Source organism: Leptodactylus fuscus, chromosome 4 (genome assembly GCF_031893055.1).
Source record: "Leptodactylus fuscus isolate aLepFus1 chromosome 4, aLepFus1.hap2, whole genome shotgun sequence".
Classification (NCBI taxonomy): domain Eukaryota; kingdom Metazoa; phylum Chordata; class Amphibia; order Anura; family Leptodactylidae; genus Leptodactylus; species Leptodactylus fuscus.
In genome coordinates, this window is record NC_134268.1 from 162,737,423 (window position 1) to 162,750,456 (window position 13,034).

At 42.7% G+C, this 13,034-nt stretch overlaps 1 protein-coding gene across 1 annotated transcript in view; it reads left to right on the forward strand.

Moving 5' to 3' along the window:
- Nucleotides 1-9,656: 9,656 nt before the first annotated feature.
- The window catches only part of ENTPD3 (ectonucleoside triphosphate diphosphohydrolase 3), a 44,516-nt gene continuing 41,138 nt past the window's right edge, over nucleotides 9,657-13,034 (forward strand). Inside the window, exon 1 of the mRNA XM_075272237.1 lies at nucleotides 9,657-9,825. The gene's annotated coding sequence lies outside the window, so the exon portion shown is untranslated. The remainder of the gene's footprint in view (nucleotides 9,826-13,034) is intronic.

Genomic DNA, 13,034 nt, shown 5'->3' on the forward strand with positions numbered 1-13,034 from the left:
GTACCTTCGAATACCATTTTGGTCACATTTGATGTGGTTAGCCTCTACACCTCAATCACGCACAACAAAGGCATTCAGGCTACTAGGAGGTTATTGGAGAGATCAACACTACACCAACGAGTAATATCATTATCAGTAGACCTTCTGAGGATCGTACTGGAGGAGAATTATTTTCTCTTCCAGGATACTTATTATAAACAAAGACAGGGCACAGCCATGGGGTCCAATGTGGCCCCCCCTTATGCTAATGCTTACATGGCAGATTTTGAAGAAACCTGGGTATACCCATCCCCCCAGTTTCAGACACACTGCCTATTATGGCGGCGTTTTATAGATGACATCTTTTGTCTGTGGACGGGCAGTGTAGACTCATTGCTGACTTTCAGGGATTATATTAACAATATATACCCTGAGCTTCAATTCACTTTAACTCATAGCAATGAAACCATCAGTTTCCTTGATACATTGATTTGTAAGGATAGAACAGGGAACCTGTCCACCGACCTGTATGTGAAGGAAACAGACAGGAACAGTCTGCTTCATTATTCTAGTTTCCATCCTGAAGCAACCAAAAAGTCCTTGCCCAAATCACAGTTTACTAGAGTAAAACGCATAGTGGACGATCCACAGAAACGCGCTTCCAGACTGGAAGAGATGCGCCTGAAATTTGGTGAGCGGGGTTATCCTCCTTCAACCCTGGAGGATCCTCCTACTCCTAACATACGGTCGGCCAACAGGGTGAAACCAAAAAGGATCCCTTTTATTCATACGTACCATCCCTTTAACTATAAAATTCACCGGATAATTCGCAAACACTGGGGCACTTTGAAAAGGTCATTTCCAGATGTAGAGGAATTCCAAAATGGTTTCATGCCATGCTACAAACGCCCCAAGAATATTCGCGACACCGTGGTGAAGGCAGACCTGGGGTCTGACCAGCGAGTATCTAGGCAAACCTTCCTGGATACACCAAGGAAGGGCACTTTCCCTTGTTTAGGTTGCTTACAGTGCTCCAATATACTTAGGGGCGATAAAATTTACCACCCCCTATCAGGACGCACTTTTTCGGCGTCAGGATATTATACATGCGAGTCCACGTATGTGGTTTATCTGATTAAGTGCCCATGCGGTCTCGCATACGTGGGGGAAACTACCCAGCGTGTGCGGGACCGCATACGCCAACATAAATCGAACATCCGTTGCCAGTTACTACATCTCCCTATACCAGCTCACTTTATTGGACAGAACCACAATATTGCCCAATTACGCTTCCAGGTATTGGAACAGATGGAGGCACCAAGGAGGGGAGGGGACAGAATACGCCTACTAAAACGCAGAGAAGCGTTTTGGATCTACACACTTCAGACAATGGAACCCCAGGGTCTAAATAGGGAGTACGACATTTCTGCTTTTTTTTAAGGTTGGACTCTTGACATTAACATGTGTTTTATATGATTTTTCAGAATCGCCGATAGACGAGTCTTTGTGACGCCACAGAGTAAGGTATCCTTGGTCCTACCATATATTTTCTTGATTCTAACTATCTCTAATTCTAATTTATTATTTTTTTCTCAATTCTCTTATTTATCTCTACATTCTTACTTTTCTTACTTTTCATTCTTACTTTCCATACACATACATGTCCATGTGTAGATACATTGTTGCATCCATTCACTCATCCTTTAGAATTAACCACTTTGTGTTACATCTCCTCTACGTTTCAATCATATACATTCCCTCCAGTCTCCCCATGGCTCCTCCCCCCTCGGCCATACACATTCACACTAATATGTGATGGATTGAGGGGCCCCCTTAGCTACCGGTCACGCTCGGACAGTCTAGAGCGTGGCCACGGCTTCCTGCGGTAGCTTGGTGTGCCGACGTCTCCATGACGACGGGTCACGTGTGCACGATCCGGCACGTGACCGCGGGACACCACGTTCGGCTGCACTGTCATTCAATTGAATGATATGCATGCCGAACGGACGTCGCGACGCACGAACGTCGTGACGTCACGGTGGGCGGGTCCAGCGCGGGTTATAGCGCTGGCCGCCGACAGAAGCTGCCACACCACCAATGCATGAGGACGGACCTCACATTCTCCCTAAGGTAAGGGGGATTTTACAACCTGGACAACGCCCACAGGCCACAGGGGGCTTACACCATAACTATGACTGACACACTTTTCATCCGTAGGAGACACTGCATATCATTACCTTCACAGCCATTGCCAGGAGGAGATAAAGGTAATTACCATATGATTTGTCAGGTGTTTGGAGCCATATGTGCAACAGAGTCAGACATTGACCACTGTTTATGCGTTTTACAGTCTTTTGCCAACAACAAGAGCATTTATACTTGATTCAGCCACACAGCCCCTACTATAGGGTAAGCCACTTTAATTTGTTCCCTTTGTCTTCAAACCACTCATATACAAATATGCTCATTATTGTATATATTCATTATGCAGTATCCACAGGACGTCTTTCCACCAAGCTGAATATAACACCCCTTATCCCAACCCACTGAGGGTAAGGCAATACCCTAACTTGACATATGTATCACTCTCACCCCTACATAATACAACCAATCTTGACAAACATATATTCTTCTACAGGTTTTCTGAAACACCTTTTGGTGTCTACTTATCCTCAATCTTCCTCATAAGCTTGAGTTGGTACGTACCCACAGTGATTTTACTTTCCATTCATTTCTTTATCTCCATAGGGGTATATAGACAATCGGTAGATTGTTATATTCTTTCTTGGTAGAGTTGGGACATTTTCTATATGTATCCTACTATATATCCTATACTTTATGTGACCAAGGACCTACGGCTGGAAGGCGATTTATTATTTCATCTATGTTCCACAATAGGCTTGAATATGAATCCCTGTACCATCGAGCCTGGTCTTTTTCCTCTATACAATGTCTTGCGAATGTGATGCTTTTGTATATTTTGTAAATTTTGCTATAATAGTTTGTTCCATGTTAGATGTCACTGTATGAAATATAATGCAATGGTGTATTATTCACTTTGATTGATTGTTTAATTTTATTTTATTGTTTATTTGACCTTTGTAGAGTCTGATGAAGGCCGAATAAGGCCGAAAACGTTTTCCACAGGACGTCTTTCCACCAAGCTGAATATAACACCCCTTATCCCAACCCACTGAGGGTTTTCTGAAACACCTTTTGGTGTCTACTTATCCTCAATCTTCCTCATAAGCTTGAGTTGAGTCTGATGAAGGCCGAATAAGGCCGAAAACGTTTATTTCACCAAGCATTATTGAATCTTTTGAAAAATAAATAAGCATTCTAAACAAAGTATATTCTTCTCGTGGTGAGATCTTCTTCGTTATATGATAAGGATTGGGACCCTATCTCACCATCCTCCCAGCCAAATCCGTTGCACTCCTGCACACTGTATAAGCAATGTCATCACCTCTTGTGTCACCCCCTCTACCTCATAGATTGTAAGCTCTTGCGAGCAGGGCCCTCAGTCCCATTGTGTGAAATGACTTTCTTTGTAATGTATCTTTCTGTCTGTATTTGAACCCTACAAATTGTACAGCGCTGAGGAATATGTTGGCGCTATATAAATAAAATTTATCATTATTATTATTATTACAGCCTCAGAGTCTATTCCATCTTGGACCGCCAGATGTTGAAGAAGATGAGGAGTAACCCCCTCTCTCCTTCTTCACTCTTACATGCATACATTCAAGCACTGGTTGCAATCAGGATTATTATTAGAAGATTTTCAGCAATACTAATCCCCATCTACAAAGAACTTTCATTTACAATACACTGCTTTTGTAAATTCAGTCGTCTACAATACTTGAAGGTATCTCACAGCAGATTTTCACATTTTGTCAAACAATGGGTTTGCCTGCTTGTGGGGCGGGCATTAACTAGAATACAAATAGGGTTTAAAAAGAATTGTCTCCAGTATGAGATGGCTAAATAGGAAACAATACCACTTATATTCACAAGTTGGTATAGGGGTCAAATTTATTAGCGGTAGTTCGTTTAAAGGGAACCTGTCAGGTCTATTTGGAAGACACAAGTAGTCTACTCTTAAAGGTCCATTCACACAGTTTTTTGGCCAGGATTTTGGCGCTGAATCCGTGTCAGAATCCACATGGAAAAAACGCCTCCCCATAGGGTTCTAAAGGCTTGTTCACACGAGGCAAGAGGGGGTGGATTTTGACGCGGAATCCGCCTCAAAATGCGCCCCCTCACAATAGAGGTCTATGTAGACCACTAGTGTTTTTTTGCATTGGTTTTTGAAGGCGGAATCCGCCTGAAGGAAGCGTTTTTTTCCACTAGCGGAAAAAAAACACTAGAAGAAAGAAGTGACATGACCTTTCTTCAGGCAGATTCCGCCTCAGGAAATCAATACAAGTCAATGGGAGGTGGAAAAACGCTAGTGGTTTTTACCAAAAAAGTCAGGATTGGGATATTTACATGCAGCTGCAAACTGCATGGAACTACAACTACAACCCTCTTTCATATGGCACCAGAAACATTTTTCAACATTTTATAAAGCCTGAGATATAACTGTTTGCAGTACCTCCCCCTTATTTTTCCTGCCAAAATGTCTTAATATAAGTAAATTACAAAAATGTGTTAATAACATACATGCTACCAGAAACTCGAAAGTTGTTTGAAAGTTTAAAATATGTTTAAATGGATTCTCCAGGAATGTAATATTTATGAACTATGCTTAGGATAGGTCATCAATTTTGGGATGGTGGGGCTCCAATTCAAGACATCCTCACCGAGCAGCTGTTTGAAGAGGTCATGGAGTCTGAACAATTGCCAATTCCTCTTCTCAGGTCAGTGACCTCATATCTTTGGGTCAAAGGGCCATGCTGCAGCTCATTCCCATTCAAATATATGGGATAATGCTGCAATATCAAGCACATCCGCTATACAATGTCCAGTGCTTTTCTTAGTAAGCAGTGATAATGGTGCAGCACTTGTCCACATGCTAATCTATGGGGGTGCTTATTGTCATGCCCCAATCAATCTGATACTGGTGACCTATGTTAAGGGTAACTCATCAATATCATAGTTGATAAACTCATTTAACATAAAAACTTGATTTTAAAAAGCGTCCATTTTCTGAAGCTACCTGATACCCTTTGTCTTCACATTTTGTATACTGTATATAAGAATACACCAGCTGTTTTAGCTTTAAACTGTACAATACCCTGCTAGTGTTTGTAAAGTATTTAGAAAGCTTCCTTCCTTCCCGATTCATCAGCCACTAATCAGAATGGAACATTTTTTTTCTTACACAAAGTGTGACGAACATCTCTAGTTTACATACCATCCTCACTATTGTGCTGCCAGTGGAACAAACCCCAGTGGTGCTCCTAGAGAAATAGTTCCCAAGGTTTATTTCTAGAATTCTCTGACTTACTTTACATTCCTTTCCATAACTTAACAGCAGCTCGTAGTGTGATACAGTCAAGACAAAAGAGATCTGTTTCTGAGCTGGAGAAGTGTCCTGATTGGCTGCAGTCTCACACAGATAAATTATTCAAAAATAAGTCTCTATTGACATAATTATGGAAGACGTAGGGCTGGCGTATAGTGATCTTGATTACATTGTATATTGTAGAGGCCAAAAAGACCAAATGCACATACGGATGAAAACTGTCAGTGTAGGCCACGGAATTGTGTCTTACACTGGCTGCAGAGTGTGACCTCTGCCCCGACGCAGGCGCAATGCGTAAGTCATCAATGCATGCAGTCATAAGAAGGAGGACGCTACTTTCCTGCTCTTCGTGGGACTACAGGCATGCAGCATATAATACTGTGTGAGGGGCCACTGTGGAGCGTATAATAATGTGTGGGGGCCCGCTGTTGAGCATATAACTGTCTAGAGGCCACTGTGGAGCACATTCTACTGTCCAGGGGTCACTGTGGAGTGCTTTGTACTGTCTGAAGGCTATTGTGGAGCGCATTGTACTGTGTGGGGGCCACTGTGGAACATATAATATTGTGTGTGGGCAACTTTGGAGCATATAATACTGTGTGGGAGCCACTCTGTATCATATAATGCTGCATGGGGGCCACTGTGAAGAATATAATACCATGTGGGGACACTTTGGAGCACATTGTACAGCGTGGGGACCATTGTGGGACAGATTGTACTGCATGGTGCAGATTGTACTGTGTGGGGGTCCCTTCACTAATTATATCACACATTATCTGTTTTGTAGCAGATGTGATATTAGTACAGGCTGTAATAACATTGCACAGTCACTTTAAAACAGATCCTGTGTGATGTAAATAGTGAACATTAATTTTTCAAAAGTACCAAATTCAAACCTTTACCTTCCAGTACAAAGTTGTTTGTATTTTTGAAAGCTCTGTAAAGCCATATTTACATGACTGTATTTTGCGGGTACATAACTGTCCATAATTGTGGATCCACACAGTATTAAGGTTAAATTGCTGTGTTGGCACTTTGCACTAATTTAGTGGGTTTTGGGTTGCAGTTTGTGCATCATTCTGGAATGAGCTGCTATTTTTTGTGTTTGTCTTTTGTACAGGCAGCTTGTCTTGGTTTATCCTGTCCTATGTGTTTTATGTTAAATGTAATCTGTATATTGATTTTCTGGTATTTTTTTTACCCCTCTGCAGTTCAAATTTGTACCTTGTTCAGCCCTGGCCAATCACAGGCCACTGGGCGGAGTAGTAAAGGGACTAGTCTCCTGGTGTCAGTTACAAAGCTCAGTCTAGTGTCTGCAGCCTAGGTGAGAAGCCTTCCTGCACAAGACATGCTGTTCTGTGCAGAGGATTTCATTGGTCACCAGTTCAGCCCCTAGAAGGATTTCTACTTGTCCTAGGTACTGTGTGCAGGGGCAACTATGGGGGATAATACTGTTTGCAGGGGCCACTAAGGGACATAATACTGTGTGCAGGGGCCACTATGGGGGATAATATTGTGTGCAGGGGCCACTATGGGGGATAATACTGTGTTAAGGGGCCACTATGGGGCATAATAGAACGCGCAGAAATGCGTGGGAGGGGGTCGGTCGAGGTCTTCGGTGTCAGTCGGGGGGGGCCATGTCAAAGGTTCGCCACGGGGCCACGCCATTCCTAGTTACGCCACGGGAGAGGTCCTCTCCCAACTAGAAGTGCCCTGGGGGAAATAATACCAATACCATTTCCACCAGGTAGTGCTGCAAAACCCCCCTTGGCTGTGCTCAGCCCTGGAGTGGGATTGGAGTATGTGTGGAGTGTCCCCAGCTTAGCAGGTGGCACAGCCCTGGATTGGGGGGGGGGGGGGAGAGTACTGGTGATGTTCCATTTTGGTAACAGTGAAACAGAATGTCACCAGTTTATCAGAAAGTGTCACTGGGGTAGGGTTACATGACCGCCTCAGGGATATGAGTAATTATACATTTTTTTATTTAATGCAAGAAAGGATTAGAAATTAGGCAGGGATGGGGGTTTAGTTTAGGGGTCAATTTGTATTTTATCCTGGACAACCCCTTTACTACTCAGTCCATAAGTGTGGGAGCCATTATTTTATATGTAGCCGCACTGTGGTGGCCGTTATACTTAATGTGGGGGTCATTTTATATGTGGGGGATATTATATGTGGAGGCAATGTGAAGGCCATTATATCATATGTTGTAGCACTGTGAGGCCATTACATGAGGCATTGTGGGGAAAATATATTACATGTGGGGCACTTTGAGGGCCATTACACAACTGTTGATGGGAGATTCAAATAAAGCCTCATTTTGTTAACATTTATACTTGATATTTTGGGGATGTGCTACTTTGGGGATGAAACCTAAAACTTGCACCATTCAGCTGTTTGGGCTGTCTCTAGCACCTGAATCCATACAAGGGACAGAGCTGGAAACACTAGGCTCTATTCTCTGTATAGCAGCCATGCTGGAGTATTGCAGCTCAGCTCCTATGGCAAGGTCATTATACAGGGAATGGAGGCTTTTGCTGTACAGGGGTTGAGGGCATCCCCAAACAGCTGATGGGTTTGGGTGTCCGACTACTACTCACTTGATTCTTATGAGCTAGGTCAAAGGTATTGAAACTGTCCGGGAGACCAAAAGACCCACTTAATGTAAGAACCCTTTTTATAAACCCCCCCCCCCCCCAAAAAAAAAAAAAAAAAAAAAAAACAAGCCCTGCAATGCCAAAAAAAACCAAAACAATAAAATCACGCAAAAAAGCAAGCATCATTCAAACATAAGAACACTATGCAAAGTTGTAAATGTGAAGACAGAATCATTCAGTTGAAAATGCAGTTTTAATGGATGCAAATTATATCTACCAAATTCATTATTGCTTGCTTGTATTTCAGTCTCTTGTCTTACCATAACTCCTAGGCAGTATGCCCAGAGCTTTCTTTTACCTCCTCATATCCAATCACTTGCATGATTAAGTCATATGCACCCCAAAAATATGGTTATGTCATCTCCATATCAAAAATAACTTCAGAATCCGTCCTTTCCTTAATACAAAAACAGAGACCATTATTGTCACCTGATTCACTCTTAGCTTGACTACTGTAACTCCTTACTAATCGGTCTTCCCCTCACTAAACTCTCCCCTCTACAATCTATTCTGAATTCAGTAGCCAGGCTCATCTATCAGTCTAGACGCTACAGCAATGCCTCTGGTCTATGTCAGTCTCTACATTGGCTGCCTATTCATTACAGAATACAATATAAACTTATCACCCTCATTCATAAGGCTCTCCATAATATTGCACCTCCCTACATTTCCTCCCTCATCTCTGTCTACCGCCCAACCCATGCTCTACGCTCACTTAATGACCTAACACTTACATCCTCTATTAGCAGAACCTCCCACGCTCGTATACAAGACTTCTCCCGAGTTGCACCACTTCTCTGGAATGCTATACCCAGGACAATCAGATCAATTCCCAATTTCTACAGCTTCAGACGAATCCTAGAGACACATCTTTTCAGACAGACCTATAATGATTACTAATCTAAAACCTTCCACAGTTAGAATCCCTAAACCTAACCCTCCTCTGTTCAAGCTCCCACATTATCCTACAGGATATGATGCTGTATTGGGCTGTAACTTTATATGTCCAGGCACCATCTCCACATTAAAGGACACGACTGGTGATGGCTCATACGTAATCACATAAATGGCTGGGCCACTGTATAAGCAATGCTATCTCCTATGTTGTCCCTTCTACCCCCTCTACCCTATAGATTGCAAGCGCTTTCGAGCAGGGCCCTCAGTCCCATTGTGTGCATTGACTTGACTGCTCTGTAATGCCTCATTTTGCCTGCACTTGAAACCTACAAATTGTAAAGTGCTGCAGCATATATTGGCGCTATATAAATAAATGTATTATTATTAATAATGTATCGACTCAATAACATGTATTCTATCACAAAAGCTACTTACAAATTTGAATATCTAAAACATTTTGGCTACGTCCCAGCAATGATATTTTCTCACCCATGGATACTGAAAGTGACAGAACGAGCTGCAGAGGAATGTATACATGAGCCAGGCTTGCTCTGCCTACCTGCTATGGAATTAATCCCCCCCTCCGTTGCCTCTTTGTTAATGCCTTGGATACTCCTCTGCTGGGGGTGTGGTTAGCATAGCTGTCCTATCTCCTCAGCACAATGCTACATCTGCACCCATTCATTTCCATGCTGCTCACTAAATCCTTGCTGCCTTACTTCTTGCTTCTTGAGACCACACTGCCTTTTCTTTCTGCATCTGACTGAGCTGCAGTTCTCTGTGACTGTCAGGTCCAGGCAGATCACTGAGCTGGAAAGAACGGTAAGAATCATTTATTATATTACTTCTGTACTGTATGTATAAGGCACATAAATGGTTTCTCATAGCTTGTTAGTGTGTCACTCTTTGCCTTATATATAATGATTTTCCATGCCATACGACCAATAATGATCTACCTAATGATAATCACTGTGCTTACGGTACCAATACAACCAGATCTACTAAATTGCTCTGAATTATGGCAGAATGTATCAGACATGTACGGAACTATGTATCGGTGTTATCAGGACATATCTTTGGCTATCCCAACCTGGCCCAATGCAAGTGGTTTTGGTCATTTGCAGTTATCAGTCATAGGGAAGTGATGGTAAAAACTCAACTGCTCAAGTGTAATTGTAATATATGAGAAATCTGCCAATATGTATGTGACACTATTATTGACAACTCATTATAGTCACAGACCTATGAAGAGATACATCAATAGTTGTTATTTTATTAAAAGGCACCATCGTGTCAAAGTACAATATTAACATAATAATAATAATTATCATTATCATTATAGCCTACAAATGTCAATTTGTTCATCGTTCATCTATCCAAACTACGGTAATAATATTTGACCAGTATCACACTGTACTCCATAGGACTTGGGACATTGTTATATTAACTGTTTCATTGCATTCAGCTTACTATGAATTATAATTTACTGATAAAAAATTAGAGAAGGATTGTCTGTGCAGATATGAAAAGCTGAAAATACTTGGATACTTCCCATTGATCCTTTACATGTATAGTGGTCCAGTAAGGTCTATGTGTACTTCTAAAGTATTCTTTAGGCTTCCTGCACACAACCAAAAGCTTTGTCAGTGATCTAGACCATGTTTTCCATGTCTAGCATATTGACCCATTGTATTCTAATGGCCCATACATTGTATTTTAATGGAGTGTGTAATTTTATGGGTCTGTGCATGGGACTTTGAGCCTGGGGCAACACTCAGGATCAGTCCTATACCTGTCTGCTTTGCAGCCTGGGCTCACTGTAGGAAATTAATGGGGCCGTGGAGGCAAGGGGCGGCACACAGATATCATCCATGTGCCGTCAGTGCTGTTTTACCATAGACCTGGCACATCCACATGCACATGTTTATGTTCATATCTCCTTAAATGTATGTAGACATAGAATTATACCAGTAGGCAGTGGTGTAACTAGGAATGGCGGGGCCCCATGGCGAACTTTTGACATGCCCCCCCCCCAACTGACACCGACGTCGAAGACCTCAACCAACTCCTCCTCCGCACTCTATGTCCCTTAGTAAGCCCTGCACACAGTATTATGTCCCATAGTGGCCCCTGCACACAGTATTATGTCCCTTACTGGCCCCTGCACACAGTATTATCCCCATAGTGTCCCCTGCACACAGTATTATCCCCCATAGTGGCCCCTGCACACAGTATTATGTCCCTTACTGGCCCCTGCACACAGTATTATGTCCCTTACTGGCCCCTGCACACAGTATTATCCCCCATAGTGGCCACCCATAAACAATTATTATACTCTGGGGTCTTTTCAGACCCCAGAGTATAATAATCGGAGACCCGGGGGAATAAAAACATAAAAAATTACTGTTTCTTACCTGTCTCCAGCTCCTACGCGGTCTTCTCCGCTGGCGTCCTTATGAAATGACGTCAGACGTCACATGACCCGGGACGCAGGCCGGGTTCATGTGATGTCAGAGACGTCAGAAAGGAGGCCTGGCAGGATCGCGGAGAGGTAAGTAACATTGTTTGTTATGTTTCTTACCTCTCCCGGTCCGCCGATCATTATACTTGGGGGTCTGCAAAGACCCCCGAGTATAATGATAGCATTTGTGGGGCCCGCCAGGATCGGCAAGTGAATAGGGGCCGTAACGGCCTATTAAAAAAAAAAAAAAAAAAAAAAACGCAGCGGTAGCGGCTGTCACCGAGCCCCCTAATGGCCCGGGCCCTGTGGCGGCCGCCTCCGCTGCCTCTACAGTATTTACGCCCCTGGCTCGGGGGGTCTAAAAAGACCCCCGAGTATAATGATAGTGTTTGTGGGGCCCGCGGTGTCACTTACCGATCCCGGCCCTGCTAGGATCGGTAAATAAATAGGGCCTGTTACCAGCTGGAGTAACTCCAGCCGGTAGCAGCCTATTAAGAAAAAAAAAAACGCAGCGGTAGCGGCTGTCGCCGGGCCCCTAATGTCCCGGGCCCCGTGGCAGCTGCCTCTGCTGCTACGGCGGTAGTTACACCACTGCCAGTAGGGATAGTACAACATGTTTTTATAAAGCTACCTTAGGACGCTTTGATCCCTGGTCGGGGAAATGGGAGTTTTTCTTACATTTGATGTACACGGATTCTCATTAACTATTCCTCTTTGCTGATGGGAAATGTGTTATCTATAACAATAATTGTTACAGTTGCCTAAAATGGCTGTGACAGGGATTTGAAATCTAGAGTTCAGCAGAATTCAATTTAAGTCTTATTAGATAATCGTACACTGGCCTAACAGGATATTAAATGCTGTTCACACAAAGCAGTTGCCAGTAAGTAGCTGCCAGTTAGCATTATCCTTCCATTCACTGCAACCAATGTGAGTAAACCGTTCAGGAACATTTCAGCAGCAAATAATTTTTGCAAAATGTTTGGTACATTATTAACCTGAGGCATAAATTCTACCTTGTGACATTTATAATACTACAGTAGTAGATGGACCATTGGGCTCACTTAAGTCCTGAGTCCAACGGCTACCAGTGTAATGTGGGCTGGAGTGACTATAGATGTTGTAAGACATGTTATAGACACCAGACTTGAAAAAAAATTATACTTTACATAAAATTATCAGATCAGTGGGGATTTGACACCTAAAACCCATCAATTCGCTGATACACAGAGAATAAGCAGGAAGCAGATAGCGCCATTCTCGGTTTAGTGGCCACACCAGGTTACTGCAGATCAGTTCCTATTCACTTAAATGAGAGCTAAGCTGCAGTGACTCGGTTCAGCCTCTATATACTAAGAAGAGGTTGTCAATATTTTTAGTTTGAGAAAACCTTTAATCGTCAGGGCATGAAAAAAAAATCTGTAACCCATTAAGTGAGAGTGGACAGAGATTTCACTCTTTATTTTCCCACAAAACTATATTTATCAATCTGCTCAGTAATTCCTGCTCTATAACATACACCTATAGATCGCACTGAGTTCATGTGACAAGTTCCATTTTGTACAAATGA